General features: G+C 42.8%; 1 protein-coding gene across 1 annotated transcript in view; it reads left to right on the top strand.

Moving 5' to 3' along the window:
* Positions 1 to 10,667: 10,667 nt before the first annotated feature.
* Positions 10,668 to 11,368, top strand: part of LOC128304911 (uncharacterized) — a 31,689-nt gene continuing 30,988 nt past the window's right edge. The window contains exon 1 of the mRNA XM_053042154.1: positions 10,668 to 10,924. The gene's annotated coding sequence lies outside the window, so the exon portion shown is untranslated. The remainder of the gene's footprint in view (positions 10,925 to 11,368) is intronic.

The raw sequence follows: 11,368 nt of genomic DNA, 5'->3' as shown, positions 1-11,368 counted from the left end.
AAGGCATGGACGTCGCGCCACATATATACGGCACGCGGTTCTCTCTGGGTCGTGAGTTTTTCCTTTCTTTGATGAAATAGCAGATTTTGTGCGCTCAAGAGCCAAACGGCGTTATGTCACGCGCGTGATGAAAAAGGGCTGATTTTGTGCTTTTGTCTTTTTTCTTTTTATTTCGTGGTGGATTTTGTATCTTATGTTGCGATTGATTTATGTTGCGTGTGTTGCTTGAGAAAGTGGTGAAACGCGTTTGGTTTTTTATTATGTTTTTTTTTGGTCAGGAACCCCGGGTGTCGTCGAAATGCTTAATCAATTTTTCTCGCCCATCCTCCCCCCCCCAGCCAAAAAGGTGTTCAGTCGTGTGATACACACATAATCTGATTTCCGCAAGGCTTTCTCATTAATACGATGACATGGCGCTATCCGAACGAATTGTGCGTGGTTTTTTAATAACTAATTAGCTGCGAGCTGAAGTATTTGAAGTTGGGGATTGTCTTAATGAGGAGCAGTGTAAAGTGATAACAATCGAATTGGCTCAGAAAAAAAAAGATGGGGCAACTGCTTGTGTCATACTGCTTCTGATGTAATAAATTGACGGTAACGAAGCCGCAGTTTTCATGGCCCACTTCACGCCGTGGTGTGGACGCCTAACTTATTGGGTGTAAAAGAATTGACAGTTTGGCGCTCATTGTTGCAAACGAAACCATCAATCTTTCCACCGGTCCGGTATATCCGGGCGCTTCATCGAAATCCCCTTACGACACGTCCCCGGAACGGTTTAGACGACTCCACCCGCTCACTGTGGTGCCGTACGTCCGGAATTGAATTAATGTCAACACTTATCGGTCGATCAAATTATAAATATGGATATGGTGGTTCATATCCGTATACACAAGCGAAACCACACCCATTCGCCGACCACCGGAGTGCTGCAAAAGAACTGCACGGCGAGGTTCTTGTATGATGGTGTGTGAATGCGAAAACGATTGGCGTTTTCAGTTTGCAGAGCGAGAAACAAATTAGAGTGCGTCTTGGTCAATTAAGCACGGTAATTTGTAGGTTCTTGGATTGGATACCAGCCAGTCACCTCTAGGCACCGTACTATAAACCCGAAGAAGAAGCGTGAATCGAATCGCCAAAGCGGCTCCAATCCAATCCACTGCAGCAATGCAATGTGTGGGCATGGAAATTAAATATGAACTGCTTTCCTTTTTCATGAACTGCGTAACTGCGACTTACGCCTGACGGAAGAGGGAACGGGAACTTCCTTGCCACAGGGTCAATTAAGCCTGTCTGGTGGCCACGAACTCGTGGAAGATCTTCCACCGCGGGAATAAGAGTTGTCGCTTCAAAAGTTCGTACCGAAGGGCCTAACGGTTATGGAGCAAAATTACCTTCAATAGGATTAGCTCATTTGATGCACTTTAATGAAGACACTTCTCTCTTTCTTTCGTGCATTTTTGTTCCCCGTCAGCTTCTGGACATGCTGAGCTTCATAATTGTGATCATAAGCAGAACCATCCGTAACGCTAATGTCGTTATGTGATGGAGTCATTAATTTCCCTCCCCGCCACTATTGAAGGGTGTTGATAGCGCGATGAACTATTCGCGTGGTAGATTTCCCAACAATTATTAGTTTATTTCCGCCTTGATGCTTTGTTCAGTGCGAATGGGACACTCCCTTCCTTTGGAGACCGATATTGGAGGTCTCCCTCCCTAGCACGCGTATCGTCGTCTCCAGCAGTGAACAATGGATGGAGCGACATCTTTGAATTGATCCGATAGTGTGGTATATTCCTACCAGGTGGAAGATGGCTATGGATTATGTGTGAACCCACCGTTTGATGGGTAGCGTCTTGAAGGTGTGCCAGGGTTGAATGTTTTGTTTGGATACGGCTGGGAAGGGAGCTAACGATATACCCCCGAACCATTTTCTCACGTTTTGTAATCGGCAAGATCTATGCGTTCTTCCCCCCATTCGGGGTTATGTCGTGTGCCGGCGCATATGTTATGTTGCCGCACTTCCGGCATATGATGCTTTATTCATGTGAGTTGAATGTTTCCGGAACGAAATTCCAAACAATTGTCCGCCGGTACACGGGGATGCACGGAAATATCTTCTTATGGGGCGAAGCAAGAACACTCGAAGATACTTCGAAAGAGACACCGAGAGTGTCGTTCCATTGCAAATAAAATTCCAATAAAAGAATATGACCCGATTTAAGATGGAATTCTTCTTCCTTCCACTACTTTTAACCGGTTGTATTCGCCTCCTATTAAATTCCTGCTGAGCTGTAGCCACTCCGGATTTGAATATGAACAAACTTCCTTCCTGTTGGAACCGGGGTGCTACCTCAGCCGCTGCTCGGGAACTCCGCGTGTACTTCAAGTGTACCAATTCCACTTTTCCAAGAACAAAACTTATTTCGCATCTTGCATACAGAGTATGGAAAGAATTGTGCTGTTGTGTCTTGAAAAACTTTTCTTTTCTCCAGCCTTCCAGAGATATACATCTCGAAGCCTTTTTTTTCCATTACGTACACAAACGAAACAAGCTATCTGCATAACTGTTCAAAGTTAAATAAACGTGCAAAAGACAAAAAAAGGGGCATGAAACTAAACTCCCCTGGATGGCTGTTACAGCAAAAAAAACACCGTTCCCTGAACATCTCCCGAGGGCATTAGACGAAGCGGGTTGGCGTTTGGCACGGCGCGCCATACTGTGGTTTCGGTGCTTTAATTTTGTTCGGTCGGTACGATGTTTACATGCGGGACAGAGCTGACACGGTTGGAGCCAGTGTGGAGGGTGTCCCAAGCAGTCTTAGCTTAGCCTGAAGCCAACGTGAAGCTACTTGTGGGATACAACTCTTCCACGTTCTCGATATACATACTTACCCTGCACGTGAGATACTTTACGCGCACGGCACCCAGCTAGAGAGCTAGATGCGGACCGAAGTATCACTTTATGGGTGAATGGCCAGAAGATGCTCAAGTAATTGCGCTAGATACCGCTCTGCTGATGATGACGACCAAGTGTATACCGGGTTTCCCCCGGTAATGGTGATGAACTTCTGTCCCGTTTTATTTTGCACAATTTTCGCTGCGTTGCCTAACGAGATTGGGCATATGATGTGCACTGCCGGCAAATCGGGAAGCAAGGGAAGCCGCGAAAAAATCGATAATTAGAGAGGTTGGTTCAGCCGTACGTTTGATAGTTTACAATCCCGCTACAGCGAGATGAGAGAAGGTCTCATCGGTGTTTGAAAGTGTCAGATTTGTGTGGACTTGACATGACTGTCGTGTGCGTACTTCTAGTGTGTATATGCACACTCCCGATGCCCTCGGTAGGTCGTTCGCCCTTTGAACTGATGAAGTTCACTAACAGTTGCTGGGAGTGCTGCCATACCAGACACACATACACACGGGGAGACAAAAAAGGTCGGCTGGAAATCAGAGGAGGGCTTCCTGTACGCTTCCAGTGCTCGTCTAATTCAGCAAGAAGCACAATACATATGGTGCAGATTTTATGCTTTCAATGGCATCGCTGAGATGAATGGAGTGCCACTCTGGAATGCCATCCAAACCATCCGACAATGGTCAGCTCCGTAGGCCGGTCGCGTTGGCCAGAACAGGTGGCATCTGTGTGAGCTTTAATGGAGATGGTATTTGCTCATGAAAAATTCAATCGCTCTCTTGACGTGTGTGTGTGTGTGTTTTTGTTTGTTGTCTGCCCACCTCTGTATTCGGAACCTAGTGACGTTTAAAAAGGGGAAGGTAGGTCACATTCACTGGTACGCCGGTCTGGAAATTGGAAATCCTGCCAACTGAGCCCCGAGAGCAGGCTGGCCCCCCTTTAGGCATGTGGTGGCTCTAATAGGGCCGTGTCATTATTTTTAGATGAGAGAACCCGGCTACCATTGGGAAGGTACTTGAACGTGAACCTGAGGCGTAATTGCAATCAGTTGGCCTGGGCAAAATCGAAGCTTTTGTAACGTATTTTTTACTTCCTTCGTTTTTCTGTTGCTGTCTGCCGTTTGTAATCCAACCGAACCGGGCGTTTGCAATGCGTCCGGCGATATTCGATCCTGATGGTTTGGAATTGGGACTGTTGGCCTTGTACAGGTGCACCAGGAACCGGTCGCCCCTAGTGGTCTGGTGGAATTCCAGCACACGCTCATGCAACGTACACTTTTGATGATGTCCCAATAGGAACAAAAAAACTGGGTAAATGGGTGCAAAATCATCTATCCCAAGGGGGTTCCCGTTTGTGTTCCACACATCGATCCACACATCTTCCTCACGACAGCCAAAGCAAGCAAAGCAAAAAGGAGGTCAATAATGTATGCTCATGAATATGGTAGGTTCAATGGTTGATAAGTTGAAATTGAAATGCATATTGATGATATCCAGAAGCTTGGCACACCGTATGCCGTACGTGCGATGATATCGATACTGTGGCCCATAACCACACGTGTTATCCGTTGCAATGCGGGCATCCAAAATTCGCAACATACCCGGGAGGTGGTATGAAAAATTGAACAGCAACTGTCGGTGGAAAACCCGCAACAACAGGCAACAGATTGCAGCAGTCAACAGGTTTTAAAAGGGCACGATTTGTGCTACTTATCACCCTTGACAGCCGTTGCCAACAGTTTTGGGCCGGAGCTTGTGAGAGCACATCTTATTGCTAGTGCCCGCGATAGTGTGAGGTGTTTTCGTTGATTTATGATGCTCGAAGATGTGGTGTTTTCCTTTCCTAGACTCCCATTAAAGCGTACCTTTCATAGCGTTTGTTTTTGGGGGTCAACATAAATTCGTAGCATATTCACGAAAAAATAATTTCTCCACTTCAGCGGCGGGTTGTCTTAGTTTTACATCCCATAGCAATAAAAGGAGGTTCTGGTCCGCATGGTCAGCGGTGACCCTATACATAGTTTAGTGTTGTGGATCTTGCAGTTGTGGACAAGAAACTCATCCGGACTGGGGACGATCTAATTATCTCGAACTACATTGAATAATTAACCCAAGACGACCTTAGCCATTCTTTATTTTTCGAGACTCCCTGGATTCTCCAATATCGACGATGAACTCCTTGGATAACTTTACTTAATTATTGAGATTAACGTAGTAAAAACCAAGTTGACGGTGACCTCACCAGATATTCCAAATTCCACTTTCGAAATATCTCTTGTCTTGGGTCAAAAGTCAGCACCGACAATAACATTGATGTTGAGATATGCGCTAGGGTGTTGGCTGCCAACCGGTCATTCTACACTCTGGGAAAACTTCTATAATTAAAACACCTGTCGTGACGAACAAAACTGGGACTATTTAGAACTTTTGTAATTCCAGTATTCATATATGCCTCTGAGACACCTTTGTCTAAAACTGATCCAACTCTTTTTACCTCGTTCGAGAGGAAGATGCTCAGAAGGATTTTTGACTCCCTTATGTGTGGAAAGATAATGGAGGAGTCCCTACAATGGCAAGCTCTACGAACTATACGACAAACTCACTGTCGAATAGACTCACTAGGCTCCGGTGGTCTGGTCACGTCATAAGAATGACACCGGACGACCTAGCCTTTAAATTCCCTATAGATCGTCCACATGGACAGGCGAGATTGAGAATTAAGATGGAGTGATGGCGTTGATGTGTCCTCCCTGTGTCCGCCAGAAACCTGCTGATAGTGCGCGACCGTGAGCTTCCAAGAAGTAAGCAAGTAAATTACTTGATGCTAGCGCATAATTTAGAATCAAAATGCATTAGGCTGCCTTAAACTATTTGCCAAACACTGGAATTTGAGTCATTTATGTCCATTATTTTCATGCAAATATATTGATCGTCCAGAAGAGCTCGTCTATTGCAAACGTATTATTATTATTATCAAGCTATTTCAACCTACATTCCTACATATACCGTGTGGTGTACTGCAGACGGGATTAAAGCCATTGGTTATCTTGCTGCACCAAAAAAAAAAAACTATCTAAACTATCTAAAGACTTGGTCACGCGTTTGGCCTTGGGTACCGTTAGAAATGCAGTGCCCTCGATGTGCGAACCTCCTCGTTACTGGTTTCAGCGAATGCGACAAATGCTCCCGCAGCAAGACGGTAAGATAAGTGGATTTACCGGTCACACCCATTCCTTGGTGCACGGGATTATGGAGAGCTGAGCAGGAAATAACTACTATTTCTATACCGACTCTACCATTAACTCTAGCAGCACGTGTCTCTAGCATGAGGATGTGAATGTTTTGGCGAAGAAAAGTGTGTTACGGGTGACCTTGGGTTGTTAGTTTTTCTCTAATGGAAGGAAAAAATCAACACCGGCGGTAGTGTTCCATTTAAAGAAACCGGTTTTTTTTTATCCATAAAAGTGAAACATCGAGCAATTAATAAAGAGCAAATATGTAAAAAAGTGTGTCCATACTGAACGGTATCTGGAGGGGTCTGGAAATAAGAACTCAGAAGATTTTTTATATCCGTTACTGGATAATCATTAGGCGGGCTATAAATGAACTGTTAGTTCGATATTTATGGTATTTTTCATGAGATTTATAATGATGTTAGAAAAATTTAAACTTCCTCAAAGTTTACCACCACCTCCTGCTACAGTAGTACGATCTAAAGGTTTATCTCTTCTATTTCTATTATTTGTATAAGAACACTACAGGTAGACAGAGTGGCTAATTATTAGCTTGCTCTGTGATGTGAACACAACTTAATTTCATATCGATCAATCGTTTGGTCACGTTCGCACGTTGGCTGAATGAAGCAAAACTGTCCGTAGCAAAAACGTCCAGTAAAGTAAAAAAAAGACCCCCCGATCAGGATAGCGAAGGAGATGAGAACCCTTTTTAATTACGATAATGATCATTCTAGCTTGCACCGTGGAACACATTGGCGGAACGTTGGGGCTTCGTCGTGTTCGTAAACGCCTCCGGCACCCATGTTGGCATGTTGACGTGTGTGTTCATTTCATTGCCCCAAAATTAACGGGAATGGGAATGGGCTGTTCGTGTCTCTTCTTGGGTTGCGATTGGAACCGTTTCCCATTTTAATGCTTCCGTGCGCGTGAAGGCCTAGCGCCAATCGTTCGGATGACTAAATCTATGAACGTTTTCGGATATTGGAAGTTTGTGGGTATTGTTTGTTTTTTTTATTGTCCAGCCGTAGCTTAATTGAATGTGAAAGCTAGGTGTCAGAAATAGCAGCACTGCGATGGAGTTATTTAATTTAAAATAATAAGCTGGAGCTAAGAATATTTGCCGCTTGAAGAGATGTTACAGAGATGAAGGTCACACATGTAAATCCATTTGAAGATCTCAACTTAATGTGTCCGGCAATGATGAGTCACAAATCATGACTGTTTTTTTTTGTCTTCGTTTGTTCCAACAAGCTGTAAAGTTGCACCAATTCGTCACCTTGCCTTCTATAGGTATAACAAGTGCAGTTTTTATTTCGAGTGTCGTTTGCTACAGACACGTAAGGAGCGCTTAAAATAAATGGAATAAATTAAATTGATTCCCGCTTGAATATGAAAGCTACTACTGCTAAATTATAAACAGCCTACACCAAGTCGTTCCGCGAAAAGGAAATTTACCCGTGATGTGAACAAGCAGCGGTAAATAGATGCGTTACATTCGTGTTAACGTATTTCGATTAATGTTTCCAATGTGAGTTGATAGAACAGAATAATTTTTTGGCTTGCTTAATTCCCCCACGCCAAAATATGGACAGAGATAGATAGTGTAACAGAGATTAGTGGCAAAGTTAATATATATGCAAACGGTTGCGCCAATGCTAATATTGGTGGTGGGTTTTCGGATGAGATACATCTCTCTCATATCTCTATATTTGCCATCCCCATCAGCACGCACGAACGAACAAGCTATCGTGGATACTTTCGATAACATTCCAATGAAATCCACCTTGAGTCATTTACTACATCATTCGGCAACAAATAGTCGATGGATTACGGAGTGTTTATCGGATTGTTGATAGCGATCTCGACTGTTCATGGATTAGAAATTGGTAATTTTTTTTTTGTCGTGAGTGAAACGTTTGCCATACGATCGTTTACCATAATATGTAGAAGAAGGAAGCTGCACATGGGTGTGAACGAGATGAGGTTCGATACTATAATGATAATGAAAATAGAGTGTATCTTATGTGAAGAGCCTGAAAGTTCATGAAATTCAAATGGAAGCTTTTCCACGTTATTAATGCTTTTATAGATTTTGTTTTTAAAATAGCTTAGATCTGTAAGAATTAAACCGTAATTTCATTAGCACACATTATTGCTTCTCGCACTCATACGAAAAGCGCAAATAGCTTGTTTATATATTTGCTTTGCTTCGTTCCACGAGGGGTGTCGCTTTATAGGGGGTCTATTATAAAAATAATTACCAAAGAATTGCGAATTGAGCGAAAAGTCGAAAAAAAGAACAAACTCAGACACACACACCACCGAGAGTTATGCCAAGGGTGAAGAAAATTTCATTTCTTAATTTCCTTCATGGTTAACACATACATTTGGAACAGTTTTTACCTTCTCCTTCTTGCTATACATTAAACCCCCCAGCAAATGGGTTTCTTTGCTTTGTTCTCGTTCCGGGTGGCTTCACGTGCATGGTCAGTGTAAGTAGTGTGATGGTGGAGGTCATGGCGAAACAGAATTTTCTCCATTTTCGTAACAAAGTAAGAGCCATTGGTGAAGGACGAAGGCAGGGAGAAGTGTTTCCCTTCTTGTGGGTCTACGAGGTTCATGGTGAATGTTTCAAGGGGTTTTTTTTTGCAAGGGTGGTCAATGGTCAGTGGTCATCTGTCTTAAGATGGATTGGTACTAATAGTGATGAGGACTCCCGATTCATGCCACTCCACCCCAGCTCCAAAGTTGAAAAATCGGATTCCGACTCCGATAAAAATTCGGAGTCTAATCTGTACGACTCCGTAGTTAACTGCAGATTTGAGTACGGATAACTTCGGAGTCTACTCCATGGAATTCTCCGGAGTTAACACCGGAGTAAACACCAGAGTCGACTCCAGTGTTAACTCCAGTGTTATATCCAGTGTGAACTTCGGAGTAATAAGGAGTCTTTTCCAGAGTTGTTACTGCAATCAACGCCGAAATCCACACCGGATCGCTGGATACTTTTAGCATTGTCCAAGGGGTTTAAGTGGGTTTTCCCTAGTTTGACATAAAATCTCTAGTAGTTTTCCTCGCATTTTTCTAAGCAGCATGAGTTGATAGTTAAATGGCATGTGCATAGTTTTACAACGAACTTTACGCAAGGTTTTGGAGTAATTTTCTTTACAATTGTTTGGATACAGTATTTGGGTTTTACACAGTATTTTGGGATTCTTCAAGGCTTCATCAAAAACATTCCATTGGTATCTCAGCACTAGTCTCTCTTTCCTCTTTCCTTAGTGTTGTTTGAGATATTGACAGTCTATCAGTATTAATCAAGACAAAAATTTGTATTTAAATTTAGCATAGATTTCCATTGGTTTTTCAGCACTTTTGTGTGGTGTTGTTCTTAATTTTCTTAAAGATGTTCACAGTCTAACAACAATGGTTTCAATTTGAATACTGTATTCCAGTTGTTATCATAGATACATTTACCAAGCTGCGTAAAATTTTCAAATTCCCTCCCAATTATTAAATGTATGTAAAAGATAACTTCTCTGTGCGTTAGCTGTGCGTACAGATGTACATGTACAGTACAATATTTTCATGTATTTATAAATAAATAAACAAGCAAGCATTAACTTTGAAGCGTAAATGGAACTAACGAAAAACAAAGCAAAGCAAAAAAAAAATAACGCACACAGGTTGATGTAAACAACGGAATGAATAATGCTTCACGCTTCACCACTCGTGCAATATAACAACACAATCTATCAAACGGTGAAGAAGGAACATCCACAATAGTGCTACAAGTGAATAGGGGAAAAAAATAACTGACGAACTGACGATCCGGTAGAAGGAGGAAAAACGATAATAACGACTATCATAGAAGTAAATAGCGCACATTAACGCATCATACTATAAACCGAATAAAATGAACAAACCACTTGATAGATGAAATCCTAAATGGATGACAGATGTGAAAATAAGCGGGTTTTGTAGTGAGAAGCAAATAAAATCATCCGCAACTGTACCTTAGCCTGTTGATCGGTTCTCGCTTTTGGGGCATGACTGAAAAGAGTGGTGGAGCTAACGCTTAATCGTACTTGAATGGAATGTTATTTATTTTTCTCCTTGCTCTCCCGTGCACCTTCAGCCGCCGGAGGTCTGGTAAACAGTGTGAAAATGAGCCCCGAAATGAGCGGGAGGGTGAAGTGTTGATGAAGTTTTCGTTGCCATTTTCTTGTGTTATTCGCTATGTTTTCTGTATTTTGTTTTGATTTGCAATTTCACTAACGATTGCCATGTGATCTTTTTCTCATTTTAGATTATTAAAGAGCGAATAAAGCCGAAAGATTGGCAGGGGAAGAGCCGGACACACAAGTCATTCCTCGGGTGGCTGTCAAGAACGACGACATCATTAAAGATGTAAACAATAGGCCCGCACCCTACGGTGTAACTGTCCTTTTGCTGCTTGCTCAAAATGGAGAGTAGCCATAAAATCAACTAAAAAAGGAGCGTGAAACATCTAACCGAGCGGATAGCAGACCGCATAAGCGCATAAGACAGCGGAGATCACCGCATACATGTACGCTTCGATAGAACACGGGCCGCTACATTATCTTTCGTAAGGTAGTGACAAGCTTGAATGGAGAAACACAAGTAAAACAGTGCGTACTTACGTGTGTGTCTCTGTGTCTGTGTGAAGTACTAGCAAAGGGACAGAATCCGGCATTATACCGGAGAACGAACGGAGAAGCAGTAGAAGCTGTCTCTGCTGATTTATTTCCTGCGAGGTAAGTGTTGTCAGTGTGGTGCAGTAGGACACAAGGGGCTGTGCGAGGCAACTTTTTATTGGGGGATTGTGTCATCCACCCGGTATTCTCCACTTCTGAAGCACTCCAACACCTGCCATAAAACTGCGGCCGGGCCGGGCCCGTTCGGTGTCGGACAAGATGACAAGAAGTTGTAATACAATGTAATTATGTCGTAGCTCGGTCGGACTTTGCAGTAAGTTACTGGCTAAAATTAAATATGTCACATGTTTGGAGTGAAGTGAAGTCTTAGTATACAACCATGTAGGGCATGTTTGTTTGTTTCATTAGACAATAAAGAAGGATTACTCAGCACAAAGATGCCGGACGGTGTAATGCAGTGAAGAGGTTCAGAGTTTCAATGTTTTGCTGGAGGTAATTGTTATCCAGCTCATGGACGGAGGCATAACAGTTTAAATAATGCTT

Source organism: Anopheles moucheti, chromosome 3 (genome assembly GCF_943734755.1).
Source record: "Anopheles moucheti chromosome 3, idAnoMoucSN_F20_07, whole genome shotgun sequence".
Classification (NCBI taxonomy): domain Eukaryota; kingdom Metazoa; phylum Arthropoda; class Insecta; order Diptera; family Culicidae; genus Anopheles; species Anopheles moucheti.
Note: the sequence above shows the minus strand (reverse complement) of the source record. Positions and strands in the feature narration are given on the sequence as shown.